General features: G+C 43.3%; 1 protein-coding gene across 3 annotated transcripts in view; it reads right to left on the reverse strand.

Moving 5' to 3' along the window:
• LOC124722923 (transmembrane protein 43 homolog) overlaps nt 1-17173 on the reverse strand; it is a 257784-nt gene extending 240611 nt beyond the window's left edge. For 2 of the 3 annotated variants that reach the window (XM_047248082.1, XM_047248081.1), the window contains exon 1: nt 16983-17173. The gene's annotated coding sequence lies outside the window, so the exon portion shown is untranslated. Of the gene's footprint in view, nt 1-16940 lie in introns of all 3 variants that reach the window. The other variant, XM_047248083.1, reaches the window with a different exon arrangement.
• Nucleotides 17174-20919: the final 3746 nt, after the last annotated feature.

The raw sequence follows: 20919 nt of genomic DNA on the forward strand, positions 1-20919 counted from the left end.
CAAAGATTATAGAAGATTGATTGGAATATATCCAACAAATAATCAAGGAAACTGAGTGAGTGACTCTCTAAGATGATGCTGGCATACGGAAGGAAGCTGCAGCAGGCCACATCAAAATAATCAAAAAAAATTTATGTCAACAAACTGATGACAAAAAAACCTCACATTTCAAGTAGTTAAACAAAAGACCTGCATACTCCATTCTCCCTTACCACACACAACAATGGTTACTGGCATTCACCCAGAATTTATATTAATAGAAAGAGAGACATTTTAAGTGTCACTACCCAGAAAACATGGGTTAACAAAACCAAAAGCCCGCCACAAATGTCTGAATTCCATGAGATGCTCACCATTTAGCATCACCTATCAATGGAGAGACGTCTACAGACGTTAAAGTAACCTCTGGCGTGCCACAGGGGAGTGTTATGGGACCATTGCTTTTCACAATATATATAAATGACCTAGTAGTTAGTGTCGGAAGTTCCATGCGGCTTTTCGCGGATGATGCTGTAGTATACAGAGAAGTTGCAGCATTAGAAAATTGTAGCGAAATGCAGGAAGATCTGCAGCGGATAGGCACTCGGTGCAGCGAGTGGCAACTGACCCTTAACATACACAAGTGTAATGTATTGCGAATACATAGAAAGAAGGATCCTTTATTGTATGATTATATGATAGCGGAACAAACACTGGTAGCAGTTACTTCTGTAAAATATCTGGGAGTATGCGTGCAGAACGATTTGTAGTGGAATGATCACATAAAATTAATTGTTGGTAAGGCGGGTACCAGGTTGAGATTCATTGGGAGAGTGCTTAGAAAATGTAGTCCATCAACAAAGGAGGTGGCTTACAAAACACTCGTTCGACCTATACTTGAGTATTGCTCATCAGTGTGGGATCCGTACCAGATCGGTCTGACGGAGGAGGTAGAGAAGATCCAAAGAAGAGCGGCGCGTTTCGTCACAGGGTTATTTGGTAACCGTGATAGCGTTACGGAGATGTTAAGCAAACTCGAGTGGCAGACTCTGCAAGAGAGGCGCTCTGCATCGCGGTGTAGCTTGCTCGCCAGGTTTCGAGAGAGTACGTTTCTGGATGAGGTATTGAATATATTGCTTCCCCCTACTTATACCTCCCGAGGAGATCACGAATGTAAAATTAGAGAGACTAGAGCGCGCACGGAGGCTTTCAGACAGTCGTTCTTCCCGCGAGCCATACGCGACTGGAACAGGAAAGGGAGGTAATGACAGTGGCACGTAAAGTGCCCTCCGCCACACACCGTTGGGTGGCTTGCGGAGTATCAATGTAGATGTAGATGTAGATTGTGATCTCACAATCATCTCAAGACTTACTAACAAGCTTTCAGACTGAAGGCCATGTAAAATATTTTTTAGATATTTGAAATGCAGACCTTATCTTAAGAATTACGCATACCTCTTTCAATTTTGCTTTATGAGAAGCTGAACCACAGACACTATCCCAGAACTTTTTATGCTTCCAGTTTGATAGTTTGAAACAGTTATAGTGATGTGTTTTTTTTTTTGGTTGGGTTTAAGGGCGCTCAACTGCTGAGGTCATTAGCGCCCAGTCACTGTTGTTAGAGCACATGGAATCTGGTAAAACTCAAGGGGGTGGGGGGGGGACACCAGAAGGACCTGACAAAGATGCAGATAAAATAAGTAAAAAGGTTAAATGTTGGACAAGCCAGTTACAGTTATAAAACGCAGAATACTAGCAGCTGCTCGAGCATCATCAGCTAAAACATCCGGTAAAGTAGATGGCAGGGACAGGACAACACGAAATTGACTAAAACGGGGACACGACAATAAAACATGGCGCACTGTTAATGCCTGACCACAAGGGCACTGCGGGGCTGGGTCACCGGAGAGCAGGTAGCGGTGGCTACACCGGCAATGCCCAATCCGCAACCTGGTCAGAACGACCTCCTCGCGCCGAGATGGTCGGGAGGATGTTGTCCAAGCAGTTGGGAGCGGTTTTACTGCCCGGAGCTTGTTTCCTTGGAGGGATGACCAAGCATCCCACCACAATGACACAAGCCTCTTACATACATCCCCACGAACGTCAGATGACGGGACACAATGGGAGGCTGGCCAAGGCAGGAGGACTGCAGCCTTGGCTGCAGCATCCGCAGCCTCATTCCCAGGCACTCCCACATGTCCGGGAACCCACAGAAAGCTGACAGAACCACCATTATCAGCGAAAGAATGGAGGGACTGCTGTATCCGTTGAATCAAGGGATGGACCGGATAGGGAGCTCCAAGGCTCTGAAGAGCACTGAGTGAGTCAGAGCAAAGTACATACGATGAATGGCGGTGGCGGCGGGCATACTGAACGGCCTGATGGAGAGCAAAAAGCTCGGCCGTAAAGCTCGAACATTGGTCGAGGAGCCGGTATTTAAAGGTGGCGGCCCCGACGACAAAGGCACAGCCGACACCATCGTCAGTTTTGGAGCCATCGGTGTAAATAAAGGTGTGACCGGCAAGTCGAGCACGAAGTTCGACAAACCGTGAGCAATACGCTGCAGCCGGAGTACCCTCCTTCGGGAGTGAGCTGAGGTCGAGATAAATATGAACCGGAGCCTGGAGCCAAGGTGGTGTCGGGCTCTCACCCTCTCTGAAGGTGGTAGGGAGGGCAAAATCCAATTGTCGAAGCAGGCGACGGAAGCGGACTCCGGGGGGCAGCAGGGCAGACACATACAACCCGTACTGACGGTCGAGAGAATCGGCGAAGAAGAAGGACTTGTAAGAGGGGTGGTCGGGCATAGACAACAGCCGGCAGGCATACCGACACAGCAGTACATCACGCCGGTAGGTCAATGGTAACTCGGCAGCTTCAGCATAAAGACTCTCGACAGGACTAGTGTAGAAGGCTCCGGTCGCAAGACGTATCCCCCGATGGTGGATGGAGTTGAGCCGGCGTAAGAGGGATGGCCGAGCGGACGAGTAGACGAAGCTCCCATAATCCAGCTTCGATCGGACTATGGACCGATACAAGCGAAGCAGGACAGTGCGATCCGCTCCCCAAGATGAACCGCTAAGAACTCTGAGGACATTAAGGGAACGTGTACAACGGGCCGCCAAATAAGAGACATGTGGAGACCAACACAGTTTCCTGTCCAACGTGAGCCATAGAAACTTAGTTGTGTCCACGAATGGGAGAACAACAGGACCAAGATGTAAGGATGGCGGAAGGAACGCTTTATATTGCCAAAAGTTGATACAAACCGTCTTCTCTTCAGAGAACCGGAAGCCATTTGCCACGCTCCATGAGTAGAGGCTGTCTAGACAACGCTGAAGGCAGCGCTCCAGGAGGCATGTTCTCTGGGCACTGCAGTAGATCGCGAAGTCATCGACAAAGAGAGAGCCTGAGACATTAGGTGGAATGCAATCCATAATTGGATTGATCGCGATGGCAAAAAGGGCTACGCTCAAGACGGAGCCCTGAGGCACTCCGTTCTCCTGGAGGAAGACGTCGGACAATACGGAACCCACACGTGCCCTAAACTTTCGATCCGTTAAAAAGGAATCAATAAAAAGGGGCAGGCGACCGCGTAGGCCCCACCTGTGCATAGTGCGGAGGATACCTCCTCTCCAACAGGTATCATAAGCCTTCTCCAAGTCGAAGAACACGGCTACCGTTTGGCGCCTTCGCAAAAAGTTGTTCATGATGAATGTCGACAAGGTCACAAGGTGGTCAACAGCGGAGCGGCGGTGACGAAAGCTGCATTGGACATTAATAAGTAGCCGTCGAGATTCAAGAATCCAGACTAACCGAGCATTAACCATGCGCTCAATCACCTTACAGACACAGCTTGTAAGAGAAATGGGGCGGTAACTAGAAGGAAGGTGTCTATCCTTCCCGGGTTTGGGTATAGGAACAACAACGGCGTCACGCCAACGCATGGGGACTTGACCTTCAGTCCAGACGCGATTGTAGGTACGAAGAAGAAAACTTTTGCCCGCCGGAGAAAGGTGTGCCAGCATCTGAACGTGAATGGCATCTGGCCCCGGAGCAGAGGACCGGGACAGTGCAAGCGCACGTTCGAGTTCCCGCATAGTAAAGGGGGCATTATAAGTTTCCAGATTCAGCGAGTGGAAGGAAGGTCGCCGAGCCTCTTCTGCCTCTTTCCTGGGAAGGAAGGCAGGATGGTAATGGGCAGAGCTTGAAACCTCCGCGAAAAAGCGGCCAAAGGCGTTGGAGACAGCCACAGGATCAACAAGGACCTCATTACCTGAGGTCAGGCCAGGTACCGAGGAGTGGGCCTTAATGCCCGACAGCCGGCGCAGGCTACCCCAAACGACGGAAGAGGGAGTAAAACTGTTAAAGGAGCTGGTGAAAGAGGCCCAACAAGCTTTTTTGCTGTCTTTGATGACTCTACGGCATTGCGCTCGGAGTCGTTTGTATCCAATACAATTCGCCAATGTAGGATGGCGGCGAAAGGTGCGTAAAGCACGTCGTCGAGCACGGATAGTGTCCCTACAAGCCTCGTTCCACCAGGGGACGGAAACGCGACGTGAAGAAGAAGTAGTACGAGGAATGGAACGTTCGGCAGCATTGATGATAACAGCCGTGAGGTATTCGACCTGACTGTCACAACTGGGAAAATCGTGGTCCGGAAAGGTCGCCAGGGAGGAGTAAAGTCCCCAGTCAGCTTTCAGTATGTTCCAGCTCGAAGGGCGTGGGGATGGGGTGTGGTGCAGGAGATGAACGACACAGGGGAAGTGGTCGCTCGAATAGGTGTCAGAAAGGACATACCACTCGAACCGATGGGCAAGAGTGGTAGAACAGATCGAGAGGTCCAAGTGGGAGTAGGTATGAGTAGAGTCCGAGAGGAAAGTATTGAGGCAGACAAGATTGAGGTGGTTGAAGACATCCGCCAAGAGTGAGCCTCTTTGACAGGATGCAGGAGAGCCCCAAAGGGGATGATGGGCATTGAAGTTGCCAAACAATAAAAACGGCGGGGGAAGCTGAACGATCAGGTGCATCATGTCAGCCCGACTAACAGCAGATGACGGTGGAGTGTAGATGGCACAAACTGAAAAAGTAAAAGCAGAAAGAGTAATGCAGACAGCTATTGCTTGGAGTGGGGTGGTCAATGGGATGGGATGGTAATAGACATTGTCCCGAACGAGCAGCATGACCCCACCATGAGCTGGGATACCGTCCACAGGGGTGAGGTCATACCGCTCCGAGGTATAGTGGGTAAAGGCAATACGGTCAGTCGGGCGCAACTTCGTTTCCTGGAGACCAAGGACGAGCAGACAGTGCAGGCGGAGGAGCAGTTGTAATTCCTCCCGATTAGATCGAATACCTCTTATGTCCCAATGAAACAACGCCATCGCTAGTCAAAAAGTTGGGGGAACGAGACGGGGGAACAACGCTACAACCGACGGGAGGCGGATCCGGTTCCATCGACTCGTCGCCAGCTGCGGCCGCTGTCCCTGGTTGTGTAGGAGGGGCTGCATCATTTGCCGACGAAAGGCCAGCTGAGCGCCTGGCAGCAGAGCGTCCCGGCGAAACTGAGGACGGCCGGGAGCAGCGACTCACAGATGGAGCGTCAGACGAAACGCGCCGGGGTGGAGAGGGGGATAGAGACTTCTTCTTGGAGGCCTTCTTGGAAGGCCGAGGAGGCACAGGGATGGTGGGCTGGACCCGAAGAAGGTCCTCACAGGCGGGGTCCGTTTTGGAACGCCGGACCTCGGAAGCTGGGGTCCGGAACGTTGCCCCGATGGACGCCTGAGAAGAGGATCGCTTCTCAGGTGGCGTGGGGGGAGGAGGAGGAGGAGGAGGAGGAGGAGGAGGAGGAGGAGGAGGAGGAGGAGGAAGGGTGGCCCCTGGGGCAGAGGGGGTGGGGGCCACGGGGGAGGAGGATTTGGAAGGGAGGGATTTGGGAGGCGGAGGCAGAGCCCCCTGATGGGCGGAGGAGGCGGAGGGGGGACAGGATAGAGGTGAGGATACCGCGGAAGGAGTGGACACAACTGAGGCAAACAAAGTGGTCAATGGCACGGGATGGAGGCGGTCATACTTCTTCCTGGCCTCAGAATAAGAGAGCCGATCCAAAGTTTTGATTTCTTGTATCTTCTTCTCCTTCTGATATGCGGGGCAGTCTGAGGATCTAGGCGAGTGGACGCCAGGACAATTAATGCACCGAGGTGGTGGGGTGCATGTATGTTCCTCACGAAGAGGACGTCCACAATCGCCACAAAGGGGCTCAGCCTCACACCGTGACGACATGTGCCCAAAGCGCAAACACCTAAAACAGCGCATAGGAGGCGGGACGTAAGGTCGCACGTCACACCGGCAGCACATCACCTTTACCTTCTCTGGGAGAACGTCCCCCTCGAAGGCGAGGATAAAGGCCCCGGTGTCGATGCGACGGTCTTTGGGGCCGCGCTGGACTCGCCGGACGAAATGCATGCCTCGGCGCTCCAGGTTGGCCCTGAGCTCCTCATCAGATTGTAGCAGGAGGTCACGATGAAAAATAACCCCCTGTGTCCTATTTAGTGCCAGATGTGGGACAATGGATACTGGGATGTCCCCTAGGCGGTCGCACGCCTGGAGCGCCGCTGACTGTGTGGCGGAGGTGGTCTTGATAAGAACAGACCCTGAACGCATCTTGCTGAGAGCCTCGATTTCCCCGAAGATGTCCTCAATGTGCTGAACAAAGAACATGGGCTTGGAGGTGGCGAATGTCCCCCCATCGGTTCGAGAACAGACCAAATAGCGGGGGAAGTACTTCGCCCCAAGCCGGCGGGCCTGTCTCTCCTCCCATGGAGTGGCCAAGGGGGGAAGGGCAGGAGAAACAGAACTAGAAACGGTACCTTTTCTTTTGAAAGACTCGGCCGCAGAGCGACCTGATACGTGTTGACGTTTCATCTGCGAAACGTCCGCCCCGATACCACCCACTCCGACCAGGGGCTCTCCCCACGGGCGCCACCCAGCCGCAGCAAGGGCCATCTGGCAAGATGACCATTGCCGGGAGTCCTGATGCCCCAAGGAGACGGGCATCTACTCCTTGGCCGACGTGGGGAGGGTGCAGCTCAGGTATCGGCAGTACAATCCCTGTGTTGTCAGGGGGCTACAACCTAGAGGGTACATGACGACCCCACCACAACGGGCTGGCTACCGTGCTGGATTTCTGGTGCCATGGAAAGTCCATCATGATCGCTGGTGCAGATGGAGATGCACTATGGGCGTAACTTGGACAACCTATCAGGCGTTTAGGCCCAATTTGAGGAATAGTGGGTATGGTTACAACGCCGGTGCAATGCTGAGTGCCAAGGTCTTAGTGCACTTAGGACCAGTGGTACACCACGTAAGGTGTCCTTCCCCAAAAGGCTTGTACTTCTGTAGAATTTTGAAAAATGGAGGTCAAACCCCAAGGGGGACCATCACATGGAAGGCCGAAACGGTTGACACTCCTTTTAGTCACCTCGTACGACAGGCAGGAATACCTCGGGCCTATTCTTACCCCGGACCCGCAGGGGGGATTATAGTGATGTAACTGGATCAGGAGATAATAACAATGATGACCCTAGTTCTTAAAGTGCAGAGAGTAACACTGACAACAAGGTTTTCATGTTACCATTTATCTGATTCTCTGATACCTTGGAAAAGGTGATTGCCCTTAACATAGCCATAAGTATATATCCACATCACTTTACCAGTGTATGCACCATTCTTATACTGGCTGGCTCAACCATATTCTCTGAAGTTTGTGAACTGCTAACACTATCATCAAATATAAGTGAGAGAAACATAATCACATACTTGAAAAGGAGGCATATACAATGTGTATCAGAAAGTTTAAAAAATAGGGACTAATACCTACAACTTGCCACTTCTGTACTTATTATTGTTAAGTTTTCTCCCTTACAACAGGGACATAGCTGCAGCAGTGCAGAAATTCAGGAAATAAAATTTAGATACATGTAATCACATTATTGTCCTCCTCACTTTACATGCCTTCCTGTTTACAGCATCAGTACAGTTACTACAACTTTCAACACTGTTCTAAAGTTCAGCGATGTAAATATACTTTTCTAAAGATGAATGAGTTTTAATAAGCAACAGATAAACCACTGTGAAGGAAGTACTGTAACAAGGTAATGTCAATAAATAAGCTGCTACTAGGGCCGAAAATAAAAGTATTGTGGCTTATTGACAAATTTCCTCCATTTCTTTACCAATATCATATGTCAGAGCATTATCCAATTCATTTTCTTCCTCAGGAAGCACGAGTAACAATTCAATAATTAGTGGTGGGTATAAAATCCTGACCAATGTTGAGTGGTGGGACCAGAAATGATTCCCTCCAGGAATCAACATAATGATAACTACAGTAAAAACTTTGTTAAAGCCCAGGGGAGATTTCTTGATTCCTTGCGCAAGTGTTGCAACATGTTACACTGGTCAGGATCTATAACCAAGTCGGCATAAGAGGCTCCCTAACTGTTTCAATGGGCTGGGCACTGCCACGGCTGCTTCGTGCACCTACCTGAACCAACTGCGTACCACAATTTTGTAAATGTCTCTGAGGCAAAGCCTCAGTGTTGTCATATCTTCTTCAAAGACTACTTTTTTTTGTCTGCAGGCTTTTTAACTTCACAGTTAATGGTAACAGCACTACTGGCTGTCAGGGGTCTTCTTACACTGATACAACAATAGATATAGGCCCCATATCACATAATTATACATGTAAATTTTTAATCTTGCAAGTAGAAATGAAATTCACAAACATCTTTACCGAAACTGCAATCAAACACCTCCCTCTGACAACTTGCTCTTAAAACTGAAATCTGGGGACCCAACTGATGTTGCACAAAGAAAATAACCAAGTGTATTATTTCTTATTTATCTTTCAGTCCCAGTTGCACTTTTTTTACAGTTACTATAATGTTTTAGTGAATGTGAATCTGCTATGCTATTGACATTCGTCCCCCTCACCCCCTCTGCCTTAATTTCTCCCACCCATCCACCAGTTACCCATTTAAAATATGACCACAGTTGCATACTAAGGTATTCCAATGTGTAGCTGTGATACAGACATGATAGGTAAATTTAACAATTATATATAACACTTTTATACTTTTGGTAAAAATTTTGAATAGGAGTGAAAAAAAAAATGAAGGTATGAAAGAAATTCTAATACTGATACAGCTGCTGAATTCTCTGGTGATGAATATGTCGGCTGCAGAAGTTAAAAACCAAGTTTTTCACTATGACTTTCACTAGTGTACAATGTCAGTTTGATATACACACTACTATATAAACAATTACTAATGTCATCAAAGCTGCTGGCATGCTGTATGATTGTTCATTCTGCAAAGATTAAAAATTAGTTTGGCTACATTACAGCCAAGACACAATTAAGATTCCTGAAGTATTCATATTTTTCTTTATTTATTTTCCCCTCCTTTCTTTCTTCATTCATGTAGGGAACATGTTCTCCGACTTCAGGAAACTGTGTGTACAGGTTGTGGAAGAAATACAATTTCACCCACACTCATAATTTATCTTCTAAAAATTGCAGAATAGCTTTGTGGTTACAACAAACTATCCCACAGTTACGCCAATAACATTTTGTAGCTCAGCTTAACAAAATTAGCATTTTCAGTTAACCATTGATCCATAGTCCATCAACAGTTTGGATGCTTTTTAAATAAGCAGCTGCCTTATACATATTGGATTTATTGTTTTGTTACACAATGTATTTTGTCAGTTATCATAAGCAGGTTTCCAACAATTAATGGAAGTGATTAAACAATGAAGATGACAGAACAAGGTAAAACAAGTATAGGTAAATAAGAACAATAAATTTCAATTGTAAAATATTGCTCTTTGTTGAACATCCACACCAAGCTGAGAATCGCTGACATCACAACTGAGGGAATATATAACCATGCAAGAAGACCTCATTCAAAAGGTCTGTGATTATTTACCTAGTGGCCTTCAGACTACTTCAGGTAAATGAAAAATTACAAGTTACAAAATGGTTCATATCCTAAATGAAACATCAAATCCCTCATTTTGGATGACTAAGCCATTTTACAACTCACATACGCCGTATGCATTGTGAAATTCAAAGCAATCACTGAACTAATGTATGTTTTACATAATGTCTTTGACAACATTTACAATGGAATAATCATACAAAAATTATAAAGATGGGTAAGCATCAGGGGAGGATTGCATTTGACTGGGACATTACCTGTCCAACTGCCTGTATGGCATGGATGACAGGACAGTGACAGTAGACACTGAAAGATCTGCCCTTAGAATGGAAGTGTAGGTTACCTAATGGTATCTTTTAAAGGAGTGACCAACCTTTAATTACAGATATGCAAGAGAATGTTCATGTCCAATAAACCAATATGAGTTGATATAATTCTGTAGGTACTAGCCTTTTGCTGAAAATCAATATTTTCTGATAACCTGAGTTTTTTTTTAATAATTCAACACCAATCTCAAGAGTTCATACAACTCTGCAGACAATGAACTGTTTTCAACTTGACAAGGGACTAGAGGGGATAAAGAGAAATATTCAATACTAGTTGTCGGCTCTGACCAGTGACATAGCAAACCTGTGACAAATGTCAAAGAACATGGTGACTAATGTCGTAACATTGGTGATTTTTCCAAATAGTTACAGATATGCCTGCCCCCACAACTAGGTTTTTTTGTTTTCACATGCATTATGTTCAGCAGCTACCAACAAAATTGTGAAAATACACACCAATGGCAAAGTCACATCAGCTGTTACTATCATCTCTCTAATAAAAGCCAATGACTAGCATCAAATATTCCTTTTGACATGATAGAGCTGTCAAAATGTGGCTTCATTCAATCTGTTTCAAGAAGGGAGGGGGGCACAGCATACAGTGACAAATGCCTACGTACATCAACAGTTTTAATGTTTAAATGCCTGTAAACTCTTTGTCCACAGGTACCAATGCTATAAAGATTTGTTTGTTGCATTCTAGCTGCAATTCCTTAAAAAGAATGCTAAATCTGCATTCCACTGCAATTAGACAGTTAATTAAGAAATGAAAGAAGATTAGAGTTTAACATCCCACCAATAGTGGTGTCATCCAAGACAGAGCACAAGCTCAGATTGCAAAAGGATGGGGGTAATCAGCCACGCCCTTTTCAAAGCAACCATTTTGACATCTGCCTGGAGCAATTTATGAAAATCACAACCTGAATCTGGATGACTGGACAGGGATTTGAATTCCCATCCTCCTGAATGCAAGTCCAGTGTGCTAACCACAGCACCATCTCACTCTGTAGTCAAGGATAAAGTTTAGCTTGTTACCCAAGTTATCTCCTGAGAGGTTGTCATCGTGCTAATGTGGTTTTGAGTTTAGATAGTTGATATGGTAACGTGGGTTGTTGAAATGTTTTCAGTGAGTTATTACAGTGTTTCTTCCTTTGTTTTAGGTCTGATTGGTTTGGTGATTTTTGTGCAGAATGAAATCTAATTTTTTATTCTTTTTTGTTAGGTATGGACAAGACAGAAGTTTATGAGTGTATTGTTGAACTCAGATGGGTGACGATATGATGTCTGACATACATTTTCTGCAGATGTCCAGTCCTATTGCTGAGTATGTTAGGTGTCACCTTTGTGGCAACACCATGAGGTTGAGAGATCCAGCAGCCTGGAACAGGGATATAAACATGTGGCATCGTCGGCATGCACATGTGCGTGTGGTGGACTACCTAGGTGGTATTGCTGGAGGCTTTATTTGCTGAGTAATTTTTGTTTTGGTTTTATTCTATAGTAATTGTGATGCTTTGTCTGTTATATATTTATCGTAGGTCAGTTGCGTTTTAATTGATGTAGCGAATATGGAGTATTTGGGTTTTTGAATTGTTGGGGTTTTGGTTCCACTTTTCGGAGTTGTAGGCAATAGTTTTTTCATATTGATAGCTGCGGTCGAGTTATATAGGTTAAAAGAAATGTGGTTGAGCTAAAGGGAAATGTTGAATTCTTGTGATTTAATTGGTGTGGTGGAACATTGTTATTTAAATTTTTTTAATGTTATTTGTTTTGCGATGATGCAGAGATTTTTCTTGTTGTATATTTAGCTTGTCCTCGGCCTAAACCCCCAATTTTCCGTGGATGTCCTGTTACTTTCATTTTATTTTTGCAGTGAGACATTATTGTGTCATTTTCATTTTTGTCCACATTTGTTGCCGTGTGTATGTAGTTGCGTAATTGTCATTTTGTATGCACTGGAAGTAACCGTTTCCACCATATTGATGACGACATGGGGCAAAGCATATGGGTGGAATCTGACACTTCTGTAATGCAAACAAGTCCATTATTTATACATTACAATAAAAATATTTATGGATATAGAAAGTTTATGATGCAAAAACCAGAACAGGGGGAAAAGCAACATGTGATTTTAAAATGTTTACTATGCCATGTTTGTTTCCACAATAGTTGTGCTAACATTTCTGAAAGTGCTATGTATGATGGTACACTGATAATATGTAAATGGTAGTTGCACTTTTTCCTTTTTAGATGTGGATTTCACATCCGAGATATTTCTACCCATGACTACTATTGGTGTGCAGAATGATCAGGGACAACATCATATTTTCATTTCAAAAGAAAACAGGAAAATGACTTCCTTTAATGAAGGGGGGGAGAGGGGGGGGGGGGCACACAGCTTTCTTACATTGTCTCTGGCTGGAGACACTGCTTTTTGACACATACTAATATGATAAAACAGATCTCTGAAGGCTAAAGCAGTAATTACCTGTGATATTCAAGCAAAGGTAGCTCATTGAAGACCTCATTGACAGCTAAGTAAAGCCGTGTTTTAGAGGACTACAACAAATGAGGTCATGAATGTCTGAGGTTGCCTCACTTCCTAATGTATTTCCCATTCTTTTTTCTCATAATCATATGGTACCCTCCCCATGGTTTGTAGCTCCATAACGACTACATGACAGTCACTGATCTACATTGGTTCACTACTGATACGCATCAATAGTCCATCCAAAACTGCATGTTCACTCCATAAACATATTTCTGTGTACACTGCTTGTGTGTGGTTGGATTAAATTTCGCAAGATTTTGTGGTAGATTAATATTCAAATAAAAAAAAAAAAAAAAAAAATCAGTTATGTAAGTACCAACCATGTAACCATGTTTCCACGAAGCAAATTTCTCTTATTTGTGAATCTGCTGTCACATTCCACACCAAGGCTAGTTGTCGCAGTCTTTATCACAACACAGGGAAAGAAAGCTGAATGAAATTGAGAACTCGTTATCATATTAATAATACAACTGCAGTTTGACTGTCACTAACGGTTGAAAGTTGAATAGTGTGTCTCCTAAATACCAAAATATCCTACTGACACAATGCTAACCTCCAAACCGTTTACAAGAAATTCAGACAAAAGGTTGTCAGGAGCTGGAAAGGGGGTTCTTGCATGCTTTCAACAATTCAGAGATACACTCAGTATAATGTAGTACTTCATTACAGCTCTTGACAATAATTCAAGTAGAGATTGAGTTCATACAGTTAACAGGTAGGCAGCACGACAGCTACAGGTTATGAATTGGCCAAGTTTTTACTATGCCAGTAGTGACAGAACCCTTAGGGCAAATACAGAAGACAACAGCACAATGTGTAGTCAGGATAGTATGTATAACATAGCATAATCAAATGGTGAGAGAAAGGAACAATACATATTGAAGTTTGACAAAGAGCAGAGTGGCACATTACTCAAATATCAAACAAATAATGTTACCTCCACATTGTTATAGTCTTGATCAATGAAGCACAGAACAGTACAAAATGTTTTCTTAGCAGAAAGTAGGAGTAGATGAATACAATGATTTAAACTGTAAGAATACAAAGAACAGTAGGTAACCTTCTGACACTGTTAAGGAGCAGTAAGAAAATCATTCTGATCTATTTAAAAAAAAAAAACCCTCAAAACTTACTCAAGGAAAAGTCCAGTAATGTGTTCCTAGAAAGAACCGATACCTTCCCCTCAGAATCAAGTAGCAGAACAATCTATGTATGCATACTTAAATAGCAAGTAGAAATGAAATTCTTCAGAACCCCTACAAGAATTTGCAAATTTGCAATCTTGTCCACAGTGAACATCACAACTGTATAAGCCTGGAACAGGATTGTCAGTTCCAGGTTCAATAATCAGTTTCTTCAGGAAAATGATCAACCCTTCTGAGGGCATTATGAAGTGCAAATTACAGGCTTCTCCACTGATGGTACACAGAATGGCTTGCACTGGGGTTGAAAGTTGGAAAGACAGCTACTTCTCAGCAGCAGGCATTATGCTGATTAAGAATGGCAAGGTCTAGCCTTTGTACTTGATCATGTCCTAAACGCTGAAACAAACCTAACTGAATAAAACAAATTACTGAAAATTTAAGCTGAATGAGCAACTAGATTATGTAAAGAATACAATGACTTGTTGAAATGACATAAAAGGGTAGGACTACATGTAAAGTGCACAACAAACGATACTATACCAGTTAAAAGATGAGAACTGATGTGAAATTATTTGAAACCAATATGTTATGGCAACAGATATGGCACTACTATGCACATATTACCAGAACAGGGAAAACTTTACAGAAAATGACACAGGACTCAGACATTTTGTATGTCTGTCCAGCGAACAGACAAGTGACGCACATGCATTCTTCGTGGATCAATATAGTCCAGAGTTTTCATTTCATCCACTGAATAGTAAACATAGACTCATCTGAGCTCGTTTACAGAAACTGGCATAGATATTAGCTTATGTTACAATTGCTTTTTTTATTTCTACATTTATTCAATTAGCATTACACCGGCCGGTGTGGCCGAGCGATTCTTGGCGCTTCAGTCTGAAACCGCGTAACCACCACGGTGGCACGTTCGAATCCTGCCTCGGGGCATGGATGTGTGTGTGATGTCCTTAGGTTAGCTATGTTTAAGTAATTCGAAGTTCTAGGGGACTGATGACCTCAGATGTTGAGTCCCATAGTCCTCAGAGCCAATTAGCATTACAAACAAACACACACACACACACACACACACACACACACACACACACACACACACACACTACAGATTAAATTATAGAAAATTCCACTACAACTAGATGAGAAATAAAAGATCACAGCACATTTCTTAACTCTTTTACTACCTTTGTACATTTTCCTAGTAGTTCTGAGACTTTTCAGTACACACTCAAAACAAACTGAGACCAAAATATATTATTAACCAGTTTTTATCCTTTCTGGGTTGAGTTTCTGATCATATACAATTTCTGGTTCATTAGCCAAAGCCTTGCCTGCTAAAAGCTGTTTTTAACACACAATATGAGTGATATTTCTCCACATTATCTACAACATATTCTACCAGGTGGCTTTGTAAGAATCATACACGATTCAAAATTTGCTTTTGTGTAGCATGTCCAGGTGTGAATAACAGTGTGCGTTTTGAGGCCACTCTCTCAGCTTTTTAATGCAAGAAACATAATTTTTTTTTACAAAAGAAATTCATTATAGGCATTTCAAATGTCTGATGCTACTAGAAGATTACACAGTTACAAAATTCTTGGTGTGCTATGGTGCTCAAAATCATTAAATCCATAACACAAATGCAAACAAAAGGTGAAGTGGTGCAGATAGGAACATTACATTCATTAGGATGAGATTTCAAATCCCCCAGTCATTCAATTCACGTTTTCAACTGCTTCTCTGAATAACTTGGCACAAGAGTCACTTCAGCATAACTGTTACTCTGCTACCCAGCTCAATGAAATTTGTACGTTAATCAGCAAATTGTTTTTCCAGACAATAAGATGATAGAGCCCCATTCAAAATCTTTGATGTGATGACAGACTGATCTGTAGCATTGCCCGAGATTAACTCAATATATAATGCACTTTTGTTACACACAACTATAATTTCAGGGTATATCCAGCAAAATTATGTCAGTTCACATACCAGTTATTGACAAATCCCCAATGAGTATTTTGATGCATTACATATGTAAAATATGAACAATGTAAAGAATGAGGATGGGGGGGGGGGGGGGCGGGTGTGGCATGTGTAACTGAAATACTCTTGCTTAATATAGTTAGTTATTATTTCTGACTTATTCAGCAACAATTCTTGCCTACTATATACTGACAGCAGATAACACTAAAATTTTTTATATAATTAACCTTGTTTATGTATTTGAACTTGCTTTTGTAGTCAAGATTACATAAAAGTGTACTACCACCGCCACCACTATATGCAGGCGGTGGAGCTATACTTTTCCAGTACAATATGCCTGCTCTTCCCTTGACATTCCTAGCAAGAGTGGAAGCAGCCTACTGTACATGCAAAACAGCCAGAGTGGCCTGAACGTAAAGCGTGCAGTATTCATAATTGGAGTATGTAGAGAATATCAAGGATTTTATTCTGTGTGTTGTAGTGGACATGGCCAATTTCAAATTCACAGGTTCTCACAATTTATATCACAATATAGCCCGTTGACAAACATCGCCAATTTTATTTTATGCCTCGCCTCGCGAACCGAATAGTACGCTTTCTACTCTCTCGATCCAGGTATAAACAACTGTCAATACACGGCCTGAACTCCACAAAAATTACTTTATAACAATATTGCGATACAGACTATAAAAAAATAAAAACACCACACAACTTGTCAGCTAAAACGCTACATTACAACATGCCCACAATTGTACAGTCAAAGAGTAATAACAAATAATAATGAGCCATCAATCCACTGAGTACGTGCATTAATGTCACCGATCTTACTACATCGGTTAATGGAAGAGGTTTTAATCTTCAAATAATTTCACTCTACACACGGACCATACTCACATTTTTTCTATGCATTACACTACAAAAATTTAAATCTGTGTTTAAATACCGCAGAGAATTATTATTTATTTCTTCGGACACTAGATAATACCTCCAACCCGAGAACGGCGGCGAACTGATGATTTTATGCGTCAAGATCCGGAAATATATCTTTCTATTGCACAACGCCTGTGCACCCTCTGTCGGACACAAATTTACTTAATTTCACCACACTAAACTCCAAACAATTCCCTCGTCTTCGACACGGGCGTAAGCAGCAGTTCCTTTCTCCTAGGCTCACGCCCCTGCGCCTGCGCTCTGTCGAAGGGAATATGGTATGTACCACGTTATCGACTATCTAATTGTCCAGATACCACGCCTATCAAATACCATTTCCAGAAAGCTCTAAAACATCGTGCGTAGTTCAAAAAGGAGAGACTCTGTTTGAGAAGCTAATAATGTATATTTCATCGATCTGAGATTTACTTATTAAATTAGTAATAACTTAAAATAAATAATTATAAAGGAAAGGCGGGATTGAATTTCAAGAGAAAAGATAGTGATAATTATACCTATGATTACAAAAAGTAATACAAAGCCTGGTGGAAAATGGGTGAGAAACGAGAATTACTGGCGAACAAATACCCATTCATATGCTGTAATTTGAGCTCGTTGTCAGTTTCATACAAGCAATTACAGGAATGTAATTGATCCAAATGGCTCTGAGCACTATGGGACTTAACATCTGAGGTCATAACTCCCCTAGAACTTAGAACTACTTAAACCTAACTAACCTAAGGACATCACACACATCCATGCCCGAGGCAGGATTCGAACCTGCTACCGTAGCGGTCGTTCGGTTCCAGACTGAAACGCCTAGAACCGCGCGGCCACAAGGGCCGGCAGGAACATAATTAGTAAAGTTAACATTGCAGCTCAATTGACGGCATGGCGGACTGAATCTCTGCTTACAACGCCTAGAACCGCTCGACCACAAGGGCCGGCAGGAATATAATTGGTAAAGTTAACATTGCAGCTCAATTGACGGCATGGCGGACTGAATCTCTGCTTACAACGTCAGTGCCTTTTTAACTGAGGATACCAGTCACCTGACAGATGGAATAGTTATAGTGATCAAATGATCGTATTTATTTGTGTCTGCCGGCCGAGGTGGCCGAGCGGTTCTAGGCGCTACAGTCTGGAACCGCGCGACCGCTACGGTCGCAGGTTCAAATCCTGCCTCGGGCATGGATGTGTGTGATGTCCTTAGGTTAGTTAGGTTTAAGTAGTTCTAAGTTCTAGGGGACTGATGACCTCAGAAGTTAAGTCCCATAGTGCTCAGAGCCATTTTATAATGATAAAAAAAAATGAGAGCGACAGTCACCCTGCAATTGGAGACCTATAGTAGTGGCACAACCTGCTTCGCAAGTTATTGAAACTATGAACGTAAACCTAAGAAATACGTTTTTAGATAACAGCCTCTTAAACTGCTCTGAAGGGCGGTATTCAAATGGACCTTTTACTGTTATGCATTTCTACATACCATACTCCGTGTATTACATTGTTTTAACAATAGGCACTACAGTCATGTACATCAGTAAATCTTTCCATTTATCCATGTTTAGACTATACTGTACGGATGTCTTAAGAGTGCCAAAACAAATTTAAGGCCAATTCACACTGGTCTCATGGCATCGTTGCATCATCACCGTCACATCAGGGTCTGTACATCACGAGTGACTAAAAATCTGGAATACGTCTGGCATTCGGCCGAAATCGGAAAGATGTCACATATCATCCTTCGCTTCTGGCGTCGTTTTACCAGCGGCAATACTCTCAGGTTCTTGCCTAACCACACAACCGGCAATCGCGACATATCCGAAAATAAACAGCCAAATATTTGTGACAGGCAGGAATAGGTTGGTTGGTTGTTTTTGGGAAGGAGACCAGACAGCGAGGTCATTGTTCTCAACGGATTGGGGAAGGACGGGGAAGGAAGTCGGCCGTGCCCTTTGAAAGGAACCATCCCGGCATTTGCCTGGAGCGATTTAGGGAAATCACGGAAAACTTAAATCAGGATGGCCGGACGCGGGATTGAACCGTCGTCCTCCCGAGTCCAGTGTCTAACCACTGCGCCACCTCGCTCGGTAGGCAAGAATACATAAATATCATTGCTACTCGTTTTACTTGCAATAATTTAAGCTGTACTCTTATGCCTAATTTAAACGACGACATTGGGTTGCGCCACTCGTTGCGCGGAATGAGTGAACGCAAATGATTTCATATTTGACTGTAGACACGGCGAAACCAGTATACTCATCAGTTTCGTCGTTTTGTGGGTTCCTGAGCTGTGTCTGAAATGAAAGTTTTGGCAGCTGCACGTCGCGCGAGTAGTGATGGAGTTACAGCATGTTGCGTGGAATCGCTGTATAAGAAAAAAATAAGAAACGTGTTTCGATTCGTGACTGGATGAAGAAAAGACGTCAACTTGGTTGCTCAGCATCCTTACTGAAATAATTTGTAATGGAAGACCCAAGAAATTCTTTTAATTATCTTAGAATGCCACCAGAAATGTTCACGTTTCTTCTAAATAGAGTTCATTATGCGATAAGGGATAAAGATACTGTAATGCATGAAGCACTGTCGCCAGAACTGAAATTACATATCACATTGCGATCATTTCAATCGAGAACACTCGACATGCTATATGATGCGGTTTTAGTTGGTGATGACGCTTTTTCATTAACACCAATAATTACTGACATTAACTGTAATAATTTTGGACATTAACAGCAGTAATTATTCGAAGCAGGCCGCATTAAGAAGAGAATGGTTTGCAAACTACTCTCTTGAAGATAGCTCTGTACAGTAGCAATATTTCAAAATTCAAACATGTGTGAATGGGGAGCAATGCTGCGTCGTTTTAAATGGGTGAACAAGGTATAAAGTATGAAGCTTCTTGATTTGTGTAGCCTTCCCTCCTGGCAACAAAATTCCTTAAAAAAATGTCGGCCAATTCGACTATGGGACTTTAGTCTTGTAGACGAGAGCATTTTCACAACTAGAATTACATTTGCTTGTATTTTTCTTAATTAAGTTGTATATGTGCTCCTAATTCAATAAATTCTGTCATGCAGCTCAGATATTGACAAACTATCTCTGTTTTGATCACACGTGAAGGTCTCAGAAGCAGCAATATATTGCTTATTTTTTTAATCAGCAGCACTGAAATTCCACAAACACCTATGCAAGGCATAGATAACCAAAAAGCGAGCATTATTCTTCATTCCTCACTGCATATTTCAGTTTGTCTACACTCTACAAACACACATAACTTCAAAACTCATGCAACTATTGCCGCCAAAGTTGGGACACGGCCAAAAGTGTATACTCTACTGGCCATTAAAATTGCTACACCACGAAGGTGACGCGCTACAGACGCGAAATTTAACCGACAGGAAGAAGATGGTATGATATGCAAATGATTAGCTTTTCAGAGCATTCACACACGGTTGGCGCCGGTGGCGACACCTACAACGTGCTGACATGAGGAAAGTTTCCAACCGAATATTACGGTATACTGATAATTTTTACTTATTGACCGTCTGACAGCAACTGAATAAAACACAGTTTTAGTGCCATACGCGTTTCGCCTTTATTTTCTGCAAGGCATCATCAGTGGCAGGTTGCGTGAATAATTTCTCGCATATTATGCTCCTGTTGCATTTTTGGTGTTGTTCTTCTTCTTATGAACGCCAATTTGCGGTTTTTTTCCACATTCCACAGCACTATGCACTGAACGCTTGTTTTAATGCAATGTTTAGGTTTCAGACGGTCCATAAGTAAAAATTATCAATATACCGTAATATAAAGTTCCGCCTTTATTTTCTTCAAGGCATCATCAGTGGCCTGGAATATGTATATATGTTAGCTATTTTATTTACATTTTTGTCATTGTGCCTAATTCAAACCTGAACAGAAACGAAAACATTGCATTAAAACAAGCGTTCAGTGCATAGTGCTGTGGAATGTGGAAAAAACGGCAAATT

The sequence above is a fragment of the Schistocerca piceifrons genome, chromosome X, assembly GCF_021461385.2.
Source record: "Schistocerca piceifrons isolate TAMUIC-IGC-003096 chromosome X, iqSchPice1.1, whole genome shotgun sequence".
NCBI lineage: Eukaryota > Metazoa > Arthropoda > Insecta > Orthoptera > Acrididae > Schistocerca > Schistocerca piceifrons.